The following is a 13458-nucleotide window of genomic DNA, read 5'->3' as shown; positions in this document are numbered from 1 at the left end:
AGAAGTCCTTTGGAAATCCATCTAGGTGACATTTGTAGAACCATTAGGCTCTAAAGGGCTCCTGTGTACTTTTCATTTGTATTTTACACATTTGCAAAGGAAATTAAACGCCAGGTTGGCATTTAAAACTGGGACGTTGTGCATGTCCAGAAGCAGCACTCTTCTGAAGAATAGAATTCTCTTTTTCCTAAGCGAAAATAGGAATGCTTTACCTGTAACTAAATTATGCTATTATATTTTTAAAACATGCATGCATTTTTGATACATATTGAACTACACTGAGATGAGAGATGGTATGGTATACCTGAATAAGCCAGGCCAGGAATTAGAAAGAACGGTGCTGATTCCCACTAAGTTAGTGGCCTTGAGGAAGTCATCTAACTTCTAGGGTCTGGTTGCTGTCATTTGCTAAGTAATGTAGTTTTAGTTATAACTTCAGGAAATACTTGGGGACTAGAGATTGTCCATCAGAATCCTCAAGCCCTATTGTAGGTTAATGCTCTGGGATGGCTTGGCACAGGAGAGAGCATGACCCTATTTTATGCTTGGCTCATAAAACTCTGAATTTCTTGCATTAAAAGAGGTGAGGCTGTAGGAGGAAGAAGACTTAATTATTTATTTTTTTAGTGAATGGTGTATGTTTCTAGATTCCTTCCTCATTTCTTGAAGTATCTCAGAACTTCCTAAACTTTGAGCATTGGGGTCAAGAGATTAAAACTCAAGTCCCTCTGCTCCGATGCAGGTCCCAGGTGCCCACCAGCTGACCGGTGCCACACATGCTCTATTGAGAGGCAACTCAGGTTTCCCTTCTGGTTGATAAATATTTTCTGAAGCTTCTGAGTCATTTCCTTTTATAACACTATAAACTCAACGCAGGAAGCACCATCCAGGATGTCCATGGGCTGCCAGAGAATGTGATGCTCGGGGTGGAGATGCTTGAAAATAGCTGTGAAACAAGCAGAGAAACAAAGAGGGTGCTGTCCATTCTCAGGTGGCCACAGGGGAGAGTGCTCAGCAGCAGCTGTAGGTGTGGGGTGATGGGGTGTTGGCCTTTGGAGGCCACATCTCACGCACCACCCTGGACCCTGCATGCTCTGGAGTTCACCCCTGGGCGCTGAAGCTTCCTGCGCGGCTGCTTCCATGGCAGAAGCATCAGAAACCCCTCAGGCTCTCCATGGCTCTGCTGTCTTTTCACAAGAAAGATTCAAGTGTGGCAATTAGCTTCCTTCCTCTGTAAGCCTTTTCCTCTTCCTTTGGCCTTTTTTGGGGGTAAATTTATTCATTTCTCCATTTTATTGACTCCATTTTGTGTTCTCCATCTTCAGAGAGGGATACTATTCAGCCTGGCAGAACCGATTTATTTGAAATGAATGTATATTCCCTTCCTTCCTCTGTAAAAGTTCTGTGAGAAAAAAACAATAACACAAAACTTCCTTCTGAACACAAAACTTGCTTCCTTCTGAGCTCTGGTGCAAACATCTTTACTCTGATAGTAATTGACATTTGTATCATTTCTTACTCTTTATTAAAAATATATTTTTGTTGATTTCAGAGAGGAAGGGAGAGGGAGAGAGAGAGAAAGAAATATCAATGATGAGAGAGAATCATTGATCAGCTGCCTCCTGCACGCCCCACACTGGGGATCTAGCCTGCAACCCAGGCATGTGCCCTGACCGGGAATTTAACTGTGACCTCCTGGTTCATAGGTCAATTTTCAACCACTGAAGCATGCTGGCCAGGCTCTTACTTATTCTATTGAAAATATTGCAATAGCTGTTACTAATATTAAGTAAAAAATCCTATAACACAGAGAAGTATTGTGATACAATTGTATGCATTTTTAAAAACTGTGCGCCTAATCTGAGGTCATTGTCAATGTCCAAAAGTTTTATTTGATGCACAACATCATGGTAGTTTAACCTGCATGGCAGTCTCTAAGGATCTGGGACTCATTCCACCCTACCTCATTCTTCTCAAACTGTGTGGTTTAGTTACTGTATAATAAAACTGGTTTAATGTGTGTAGTTTGAAGAAGCCAGTTTCAATATAAAGATTTTATGAATGTCAACTACCATATTACTTTATAGCCCACCAAAATCATGTAGTTTTGGCATATACCCTGGCTAACTGCTCTGGTTTATTTAAGAAGGAAAATAGCTTCATTTCTAAAGGAAGGAAAGGCAAAATCATAGCCAATATCAGAAAATGGATTAAGGGGAGAGAGCAGCATCCTTGGCCCTGAGCCCACCTTGGGAGGCCCCTGTGACCCCAGCAGGAGGCCACAGCTCTGTAGAGCTGAGCCCGCCTTTGAGGCTTTTCCAAGCTGAGGGCTGAGCTAATATGGGAAGTTCCTGCTGAGGGTATCCTGTGCATAGAAAAGGTGCTGATGGAATCTTTATTGATCAAACTATTCATTAAATTCTAAGAGACCAAAATTGGCACTCAGTCCATCTGAATTCCAAGGGAAGTAGTACAATGTTTACACAAATAAACTGACCTAAGTTATGAGCAAATAAAAATGTTGCACAATTTAAACATCACCTCAAGTTGAATCCCCAATTCAAGAATGAGGGTTTTAGGTTTTCTCTTTTATGAGGTTTTATTTAAATGCCTAAACAATGTGGCATTTAATAATTGCAACTTCCTCAAGTCCTTCAAAACAAAGGTCTGTTTCTGTGGTTTGGCCTTTTCTTTTCCCTTTCTTTGTGTGGATGGCTGAGTCCTAATAAAATTATTGCTTAAGGTAAGAAATACCTGGACTATTTTATAAGATGTAGACCATGGCCGTGTTGATGTGGTGCCAGATCAGTGCATGAATCTGTATATATCACTGAGAGCCTTCTGAGGGCTGGGATTGTTCTTCTTGGGTGGACACAGGTAAACAACACTGACATGGTTCATATCTTTAAGGGGCTCAAAGCTTGTTGAAAGGAGTAAGTAAACATATGCTTGCATGGGTACATGGTTGTAAGTGCTACAACAGAAATGGTGAGGACACAGTGATGAAAAATAGTGCCTAGATGCGGTGATTAGGAGAGGCCTCTCTGAGGAGCTGTGTGTTAGGCTGAATCTTCGAAAAAGAATCAGAAGCAGCCTGTGTTCAGATATGAGTGCCTTGAGGTATGTTGCAGTCAGAGAACAGAACATTTCAAGGCCTCTGAGGCATGTACAGGCAACTAAGGTTGGCGGTGTGGCTGCATTGCATGAGCAAGGAACTGGAGTTATGGCTGGAAGACAGCATTTTGTTGAGTGAATGGAGAGCCTTTTCTGTGTTGAGAGGAGTTGGAGATGATATGTACATTGTTGAATATCACTTGATAACACGTAGAGTGTGGGTTGGCAGAGAATAGGAGGAAAATGGGAGGGTAGTGAGAAAGCTTTGCACTAGTCCAAGTGAACCATTCGATCCATGACAGCAATGATGCAGATGAGTGGTTAGGGGCTGGAGTGATGGCTGAAAAGCGGAATGGATTAGGAACTACAAATTGCTAGTTATAAAAATAATCATTGGGCCCTGACCAGTGGTCTCAGTGGTTAGAGTATTGACCTGCACATTGGAGGGTCTCAGGTTCGCTTCCCTGTCAAGGGCAGGGCACATACCTGGGTTGTGGGTTTGCTCCCCACCCCCAGTTGGATACATGCTAGAGGCAACCAGTCGATGTGTCTCTCACACCCATGTTTCTCTCTCTCACCCCTCCCTTTCCTTCCCTTTCTCTCTTCTACTCTCTCTGAAAAGCAATGGAAAAAATATCCTCAGGTGAGGATTAACAAAATAATAAAATAAAAAGTCATTGGATATAAATACAGCATAGGGAATATAGTAAAAAATATTATAACTATGGTGTCAGATGGGTACTCAACTTATCAGGGTGATCACTTTGTAGGTTATATAAAGGTCTAATCATTGTGTTGTACATCTGATACTAATATATAGTAACATTGTATATCAACTGTAATTGAAAAATAAACCAATATTAATAAAAAAAAGATATACGTGGAATTACCATTTGATAGACTAGTTAGGAAGATGAGGAAAAGGGAGAAACACAGAATGACTTCGAGGATCCTGTTGTATGTAAATGGTGGTGACATTTACTGAGGTGCAAAGTGCGAGAGGGAAACAGTCTAGGTGGAGGAGGAAGGTGAAGAATTGTGCTCTGTTTAGGAAAAGTAGAATTTTACATGCCTGTGAAATATCCAAATGGAGGTATAAGTGGTTGCATATAAAAGTCTGAACTTTGCCTGCGAAATTTGGGATAAATGTTGTAGTTATCATTATACTGATGGTGTTTAAAGCCATGGAGAGAAAGAGAGGGCAAAGAACAAAGACACAAAGGCCCGAGGCAAGATCTGGACTGGACTCGCCCACATTCAAAGGTCAAGTAGAAGAGGAAGAGTTTGCAAAGGAGACTGAGAAGCAGCAGCCAGAGGGTGAGGTGAAGAAAAGAGTGATGTCGTGCAGGTGAAGAGTAGAAAGTGCTTTGAGATTAGAGAGGGAATGCTAATATTGAGATATGAGTCTCATGACTGAAAAAAAAATCCCTTGGATTTAACATGGTGAAATCAGTTACAGTGACCTTACTGAGAGGTTTCAAAGAAGGGAATAGTGGTCAGAAGCCAGAGGGGAGTGGCTGATGGGTAAATGGGAGGTGGGGAGTGTCGACATCAAGTAAATCCCACTTTTGTGAGAAGATGAATTATGAAGAAAAGCCAATAAATGAAAAAAAATAGCTGAGAAATAATGAGGATTTTAAAAATATGTTTGACTTCAATAGGTAAATGGATAAATAACTTGTTGTACATCCAGACAATGGAATGTTATTGAGCGCGCACACACACACACACACACACACACATACACACGAGAGAGAGAGAGAGAGAGAGAGAGAGAGAGAGAGAGAGAGAGAGAGAGAAACTATCAAGCCATGAAAAGACTTAGAGACGCCTGAAACAAGCCAGTCTGAGAAGGTTATATAGCAGGGGTGGGCAAACTTTTTGACTCGAGGGCCACAATGGGTTCTTAAACTGGACCCGAGGGCCGGAACAAAAGCATGGATGGAGTGTTTGTGTGAACTAATATAAATTCAAAGTAAACATCATTACATAAAAGGGTACGGTCTTTTTTTTTTTTTTTTTAGTTTTATTCATTTCAAACGGGCTGGATCCGGCCCTCAGGCCGTAGTTGGCCCAAGGCTGTTATAGTAATGTCTGGCCCTGCCAAGGCATTAGGGGTGAGTTAATTAAATGTTTGACCAAATATAGAAAGCTAATTTTTAAGTTGATGATTTTGTATGGCCTGCAAATGATGTTATAAATATCCAATGGCCCGTGAAAGAAAAAAGGTTCCCACCCCTGCTGTATGATTTCAACATTCTGGGAAATCCAAAAATACGGAGACAATAAAAAGATCAGTGGTTTCAGGGTGGACGATTTCAGTGTTGTAGGGATCCCTAGAACTCCTTCCTTTGGTGGGGGTACTAGGCTCAGCTTTCCAACAGTTCCCACCAAACACATCCTCTCCTTAAAATGCATTCTCAGTCTTTTCCTACCATCCTCAGCAATGGGGGTATTTAAATGTCATGAAATCACTTTCCCTCTTTTCTTTGAAAATTTGCATTCTGGTTAACACTTCATACTGGAATTTTCAGTTCTGTCATTTCCTGGTACCTCAAGTCAAAGTTCCATCAAGTTAATAGCCTTTATAATCTGCTTGTATAATGTTTTAAGTGAGCCTTGGTGCATAACTGAGGAGCACCATGATGGAGAGCACCCAGATTTAGATTTATAAGCAATTAGTCTAGGCACGTGAGAGTTGGATGTGTTCCCAAAGGGATGACTTTATTGAATGAGCTTCAATAAAGTCTAGGACCCCTGCTGGACAATAAGAAGCACTGAAGACAGGGGAGGACTGAGGGGTAGTGAGGAGGTGGATACATTAAAGGTCGCAGTGAGGTTGAAGAATGTAGTGGAAGTACTTGACCAGATGCGGTAGGCAGAGAGGAGGTGGTGGTTAGAGGGAATTGTTTACTGTTGACAGTAAGGGTCAAAGGATGACCCTAGGAGGCATGGCAGGGCGAGAATGGAGAAACAGATGGTCAAGCAATGAGAAGCCAGATGATGGATGGCTCATCTTCAGGTTGTTGCAGTTTTCGTGAATGCTGAGTTGGAAATAGGTGGGAAGACTGGACTGAAATGTCCTAAGCAAGGGGTAGCGACCACAAAGTTGGTAGAAACACTGTACAGGGTAAGCTATGTGCATGATGTGAGCAGCGATTTTTGTAATATTTTTGTAATACTGAAGGGGAGGAATGTTAAAAGTGAAAAAGGAGGTGCTAGGGATATACCAACAAGATGCCTCTGAAGAAACCACCATGCATTATAAATTCTGAAATGAGTACACAATACAAGAGAGAAAGGTACACTGCAGTAGCAAGGACATAGGCACAGCCAGGAAACCAGCTTACTACAGATTATGCCCTTTCTGCAAATAAAACTGGCTGTGTGAACTGGGACAAATCACTTAAAAGCCTGAAGGCCAAACCCCTACATTGAATGAGTAGCTTACAGAGCACTTTCATACTCAAGTCATCATCTTGTAGGGATAACTACCCTATGTGTTCAACTTTCTTTTCTTTTTTTTTACAGTTAGTAAATTAAGGTGCAGAAGCATTAACTAATTTGTAGAACAAGTAGTATTGGACTTGAATGTAGATATTCTGGTACCAAGTCCTGTGCCATCCATTTCTACTCTGTGCCATCCTGTCATCTTTCACTCTGGACCCAGCAGTGCCCATCTGCACTAGTAAAACTGGTCTTTTGAGAAAAAACAAACAAACAAAACAATCACAAACTTTTGTCTGTATATTGTTAGCCCTAAAAACATTTTTTAACTGGAGTTTTAAAATATTTATTAGTATTTAATGTATTCGTGAGTGAATCTTTTTATATTAATGATATATCTACTGATATAGTCCCTATGTTTAAACAAAAAGAAACCTAGCTGTGCCTTACACACATAGATTACTTGATATCTTAAACTGGTCACTCTCCTGGAAAAAAAAGAAAATGTTGTACAACTTGTTAATATTTCTACACTTGCAACTTTGAGTGTGAGGGACTCTGGGAAGTCTAGTCCATTGGAATGCGTAGGCAGAGAATGAATGTGGTCCCAGAGTGGGAACTGCTCTTTTAATTCGGAAGAGGACTGAGATGCCGGCCAATGTAGTGCTTACGGCTATATGTCCCAAAATATATTTACTACTGTTTTTCCATGTTTAGTTCTGCTTTATTGTGAAAGAGTATCTTTTTTTCCAAGCTTGTAATGCAAATAATTCTTTTCCATTGTTTTATTCTGCCTTATATTACTCTCACTTTATAAAACATTCCCAATCTCTATGAACAGTTAACCATCCCACAAGTGACCTTGCACGTAAGAGTGCTCAGTAGTCCTGTTAAACATTTAACAAGCCTCCGAGAAAATTGTATGCAGGTGGATCAGAGCAAGGCTCTTTAAAATCAGTATATCTGAATGACAATTTTGCATATTTTCTTAGATCTGGTGCATTTGTCATTTGGTCAAGCTCAACGTCTTAAACTAACCAACATAAGAAATAGAATTAAAAAATGAGAAAATTACTTCCTCATTTTGTTCCTATCTCTCCCAAACTGAAGAACAAAAGTAGAATCCCCATTTTTGTTTATTTGCATTTTGATGTAATTTTAATCCTTTAGTTTTTAAATATTATGAAACAAGATTAAGTGGTATCTGCATTATTTTAACCAGTTGTTTTAATACAGTGGAAAAAACTACACATTTGTGAAAATACAAGGGTGTGGTTGTCATTGATAAACTCTAGAAAAACTCTGGATGTACTTACTGCATAAGTACCAGGTTAAAATTATTGAAGAGTTTATTATATGATAAAGGTTACAAATGAGTGGCTTAATATATGTCAAAGTGTTTTCACTTTCTTGTGATCTGAATCACTGTTTCAGAATATATTCATTGAAGAATTTTGTAACAAATACATAATGTGAGTATGCACATTTTCAGTTATAGTTATTTTAATGTTAAATTTGAATTCACACATTTTTAGGACAGCAGGCTTATATAAGGGAATAGAAATACCTTTATTTTGTTAAGTGACAAAATATAGAGGAGAAATAGGGTGAAACTGATTATATGCTCATTGTAAATTTTGAAGTAGAAATGCATACTAAGGTGGAGATTTGCATTTTGATTAATCCTGTTTATCTAGATTCCCCCCCTCATTTTTAGCTTCTTGAGCGCACCTAAGACACGCACTAGCCTTCACTTGCCAATTCTTGAAGCCTTCCCAAAGCAGATGACCCTCAAAGTTGCTTACAAAACTCTGTACCTCTGTCCTGTCCCTACAAGGTCTCCTGCTGTAGGCTCAAACGGATGTTGGGCTCATTCCTCCATTGTCCCTCTGCCAGCTGATGTGAAGGAAGTGGCAGAAGAAGAAGAAGTAGAGAAAGACAAGAAATAGAGAAGGAAGAAGTAGAAGAGGTTAAGAGATCAAGGAAGAGTGTCTGGCCTCCATTATCTAAAAATCCTTAAATGATGAAGGGCATGAGAAAATTGTGATAAGGAAGGTAGAAAAGCCCATAATGAGAAGTGAAATCCAAAGTGACCACTTGTAAATGAAAATGATATGTCACAACTTGTATTGCCAGGAACTTGGACTCTGACACAATCAGTTACTAAGTAAACGATTATTATATAAAGGTTGAGCAAATGGAGAAATTAAATGCATGTCTTTATTTCAGTCATGCTATATATAGACAGGTACATGTAGCATAAGACTTGACACCAATAAACACGCTTTTTCTGAGGATTTGGGGCCAAACATGAAGTTTTGTATTTTTTAGGTTGACTACTAATTCAATATGTGAGGTTCTTAGAACCACTGAAATAGTGATAATCTGAGAAGCCTGTGAGAATTGGAAAGACAGTGGTGAGAGTGGGTTTTGGCACTTTAAAAGCAGGTTATGTGCAACTTCAAGTCTCAAGGTAAGAACTTTTCTAATACTGAAATGGTATCTCAAGATACTCATCTAAAATGCTCTGAAGTCACCGAAGAAGGAAGTTATTGTGCTACGAAATCTTTCAATGCCAATGAGACTAGGCTTTTCTGGATAAAATGCCCATAAGCTTGACTATGGCATACATCACCCAAGAAAAATCTAGGTCTGGTTTTAATGTTGATATTTAGCCTTTGGCTTGGTTCAAATGCTCTAGGTAATTTCAGGCTTAAATCCTCGCTTGTGTAAAGCTCTGAAAATCTCACAGCACTTAAGAGTTATATGAAAGACAGACCTGCAGTCATCTGGAATTCTCATTCGAAACCTGGGGCAACCAGGGCTCTTTATGAGAATCAATTTGCTGTTTTGTGCCTGCTCTTTAGAAGTGTGTGAATAACCTTGTCCATAAGACATTCACTTGAAACCATGTTTCTGGATATTTGGAATAACTTGTAAGTATTATTCCTGACATTAAGGTTAGCTTCTCCACCCCCTCTCCCCCCGCCCTCCACTCCCAATACAACATTCTTGCGCTATCCCTGAAAATTAGGTCATTTAATCCTCTTTTGTAAGGTTCATTACCTTAGAGAGTCGTCCTGAATTCCCTATACTCAGAGAATTCTGCCTGGGAGTCTATAAAGATGAAATAAAGCATTCTGAAAATTAAGGGGGACCAATTAAGAGATTTATCATGGAAAAACACTTGCTTCTGATTCCTGAGGAGAAGACTACTCTTCTCCCATTTCCCATCACCAGCAAGCTCCCCTGCTTCCTAACCACTGCACAGGGCGAGCTCCAATTCCTTGCCTTCCCTAACCCCTTCTTTTTGTTGTTGTTGTTTGTTGATTTATTGATGCTAACCATTCTGACAGGTGTGATGTGATATCTCATTGTGTTTTTCATCGAATTTATTGGGATTACATTGGTAACTAAATAAGTTTCCAGTGCACATGATCTGTTTATTGTAATTGTGTTCAACACCCATAGTCTAGTCTTTTTCTGTCACCATTTATCTATCCCCTCCTTTACTCTCTTCTACCTGTCTCAAACCCCCTTCCCTCCGGTAATCACTATCCTGATATCTGTGTCCATGAGGTTTTTTTTTGTTTGTGTGTTTTTGTTTTTATTTTATTTTATTTTTTTGCTTAATCCCCTTCACCTGTTTCATCCAGCCTCCAATCTCCCTTCCCCCAGGGACAGCTGTCAGTCTGTTCTCTGTATCTATGAGTCTGTTTCTACTTTGTTTACTTTGTTCATTAGATTCCACATATAAGTGAATCATATCTATTTGTGGTTTTCTAACTAGCTCATTACACTTAGCATAATAAATACCCTCTAGGTCCATCCATGCTGTCTTGAAAGGTAAAGTTTTCCCTCTTTTTACAGATGAATAGCATTTTATTGTGTAATCCACTTATCTACTGATGAACACTTAGGCTGCTTCCAAGTCTTGGCCATTGTAAACAATGCTGCAATGAACATAGGGGTGCATATATTCTATCGAATCAGTGTTTTGGGATTCTTCAGATATATCCCTAAAAGTGGAAACCCTGGATCAAAAGGCAGTTTCAATTTTAATTTTTTGAGAAAACTCCATACTTTTTTCCACAGTGGCTGCACCAGTAGGTATTCCCACCAACAGTATAAGAGGGCTCCATTTTCTCCAAATCCTAGTTAACACTTGCTGCTTATTGATTTATGGATGATAGCCATTATGACAGGTGTGAAGTAATAGCTCATTGTGGTTTTAATTTGCATTTCTCTGATGATTAGTGACATTGAGCATCTTTTTATTTGTCTATTGGCCATCTGTATATCCTCTTTGGAAAAGTGTTTATTCAGCACCTTTTCCCATTTTTTAATTGGATTGCGGGGTTTTTGTTTGTTTGTTTTTGGTGTTTAGATGTACAGGTTCTCTATAAATTTGGATATTAACCCCTTATCAGATGTATCATTGGCAAATATGTTCTCTCATTCAGTGAGTTGTCTTTTCATTTAGTTGATAGTTTGCTTTGCTGTACAAAACCTTTTTAGCTTTATATAGTCCCATTTATTTATTTTATCTTTTGTTTCCCTTACTTGAGGAGGTATATCAGGAAAAAAATATTGCTGCAAGAAATGTATGATAGTTTACTGTTTATGTTTTCTTCTAGGATTTTTATGGTTTTAAATCTCACCTGTAAGTCTTTAGTCCATTTTTAGTTTACTATTGTAGATTAGAGGCCCAAATCAGTTTTGGCCTGATCGCAGCAGGCCAGGCCGAGGGACCTCACCGGTGCACAAATCTGTGCACTGGGCCTCTAGTATGCAAATAGGATCTTTGGTTAATCTCTTCCTGCCCTCCCCCATCCCTCCTTCCCTCAGATTCATCAGTCTGTTCCATGTTTCCATGTCTGTGCGTTGAGCCTCTGCACCCTGGTGGTCAGTGTGTGTCATAGCTACCGGTCGAATGGTCAAACAGTTGTTCGGTCACTTAGGCTTTTATATATATAGATGGTGTAAAGAGCTGGTCTAGTATCATTTTTTACATGTATCTGTCTAATTTTTACCAAATCACTTATTGAATCTTATTGAATACACTGTCTTTACCCCATTGTATGTTCTTACCTCCTTTCTCAAATGTTAATTGACCATAAAGGCATGGATTTATTTCTTGGCTCTCTAATCTGTTCCATTGATCTATATGTCTGTTTTTATGCCAATACCATGCTGTTTTGATTACATAACTTTGTAGTATAGTTTGATATTAGGTAGTGTGATACCTCCAACTTTATTCTTCTTTCTCAAGGTTGCTGATACTATTTGGGGTCTTTTGTGGTTCCATATAAATTTTTGGAATATTTGTTCTAGTTCTGTGAAATATGTCATTGGTATCTTGATAGGAATTGAATTGAATCTATAGATTGCTTTGGGTAGTATGGACATTTTAATGATGTTAATTCTTCCTATCCATAAATATGGTATATACTTCCACTTATTTGTATCTTCCTCAAGTTCTTTCTTCAGTATTTTATAAGTTTATGAGTACAGGTCTTTTATCTCCTTGGATAAATTTATTCCTAGGTACCTTATTTTTTTTTGTTGCAGTTGTAAATGAGGATGTTTTCTTAGTTTCTCTTTCTGATAGTTCATTACTGGTATATAAAAATACCACCAATTTCTGAAAATTAATTTTGTATCCTGTTACTTTACTGAATTCATTTATCAGTCCTAGTAGCTTTTTTTTATGGAGTCCTTAGGGTTTTCTGTATAGTATCATGTCTTCTGCAAATAATGACAATTTTACTTCTTCCTTTCCAATTTGGATGCCTTTTATTTCTTTTACTTGTTTAATTGCTGTGGCTAGAATTTCCAGTACTCTGTTGAATAAGAGTGATAAAAGCAGATACCCCTGTTTTGTTTCTGATTTTAAGGGAAATGCTTTTAGCTTTTGTCTGTTGGTGTTGGCTGTGGATTTGTCACAAATGGCCCTTATTTTGTTGAAGTATATTCACTCCATTTCCACTTTGCTGAGACATTTCTTGTGACACTGCTTCTCATACAGGTTAGATTAGTGTGGTCAGCATTTTATAGTCAGATCAGGTGATGGGATTCTCCTGGCTTCTCATTAGTGTTCACTTCAGAGACACATTGAAGCTGTGAAGAAAATTGGTTATAACGTACAGCTCAAACTGTCTGCCTTGCTCACTTATCCCTCTCTCCTTTTCTCTTTCTTCCTGCCTTTATTTTTTTTTCATTCCAAGTGTCAAAAACTATTCTAAGTGTTCTAGACACAGAGTGAACAAAATATATAAGAATCCTTGCCATCATGTAACTTACATTATGGTGGGGTGAGGCAGAAATATACACAATTAAAATATGTATCTTTTCGGGGCATGCTAAGATAAAAATAAAGCAGGCAAGCGGTTTAGGGCATGAAGGGAGAGGAGGACTGCAACTTTAATCGGGTAGTTCACTAAGACTCTACTAATAACTTGACATTTATGCAAACCATTCGGGTTTCTGGAGGAAGAGTATTCAAAGCTGGGGAAGCAGCACCTGCCTATATGCTGATCTAGGAGCAGGCTGATGTATTTGAAAGAGAGCAAGGAGGTGGTGAGACTGGAGTAGAAAGATAGGAAATTAATAGGAAACATGTTGAGCTAGGGCCCGATTAGATTTTATATGTTTTTACTCTGAATAAGATGAGAACCCTCTGGAAACAACAGAGGAACTTCTGCCCAGACCAGTGATGGCGAACCTTTTGAGCTCCACGTGTCAGCATTTTGAAAAACCCTAACTTAACTCTGGTGCCGTGTCACATATAGAAATTTTTTTATATTTGCAACCATAGTAAAACAAAGACATATTTTTGATATTTATTTTATATATTTAAATGCCATTTAACAAAGAAAAATCAACCAAAAAAAATGA

General features: G+C 38.8%; 1 protein-coding gene across 1 annotated transcript in view; it reads left to right on the top strand.

Moving 5' to 3' along the window:
- The window catches only part of ADAMTSL1 (ADAMTS like 1), an 863772-nt gene that overhangs the window by 141707 nt on the left and 708607 nt on the right, over positions 1–13458 (top strand).

Source organism: Myotis lucifugus, unplaced genomic scaffold, assembly GCF_000147115.1.
Source record: "Myotis lucifugus unplaced genomic scaffold, Myoluc2.0 scaffold_144, whole genome shotgun sequence".
NCBI classification, from domain to species: domain Eukaryota; kingdom Metazoa; phylum Chordata; class Mammalia; order Chiroptera; family Vespertilionidae; genus Myotis; species Myotis lucifugus.
This window is presented reverse-complemented; position numbering and strand designations above follow the sequence as displayed.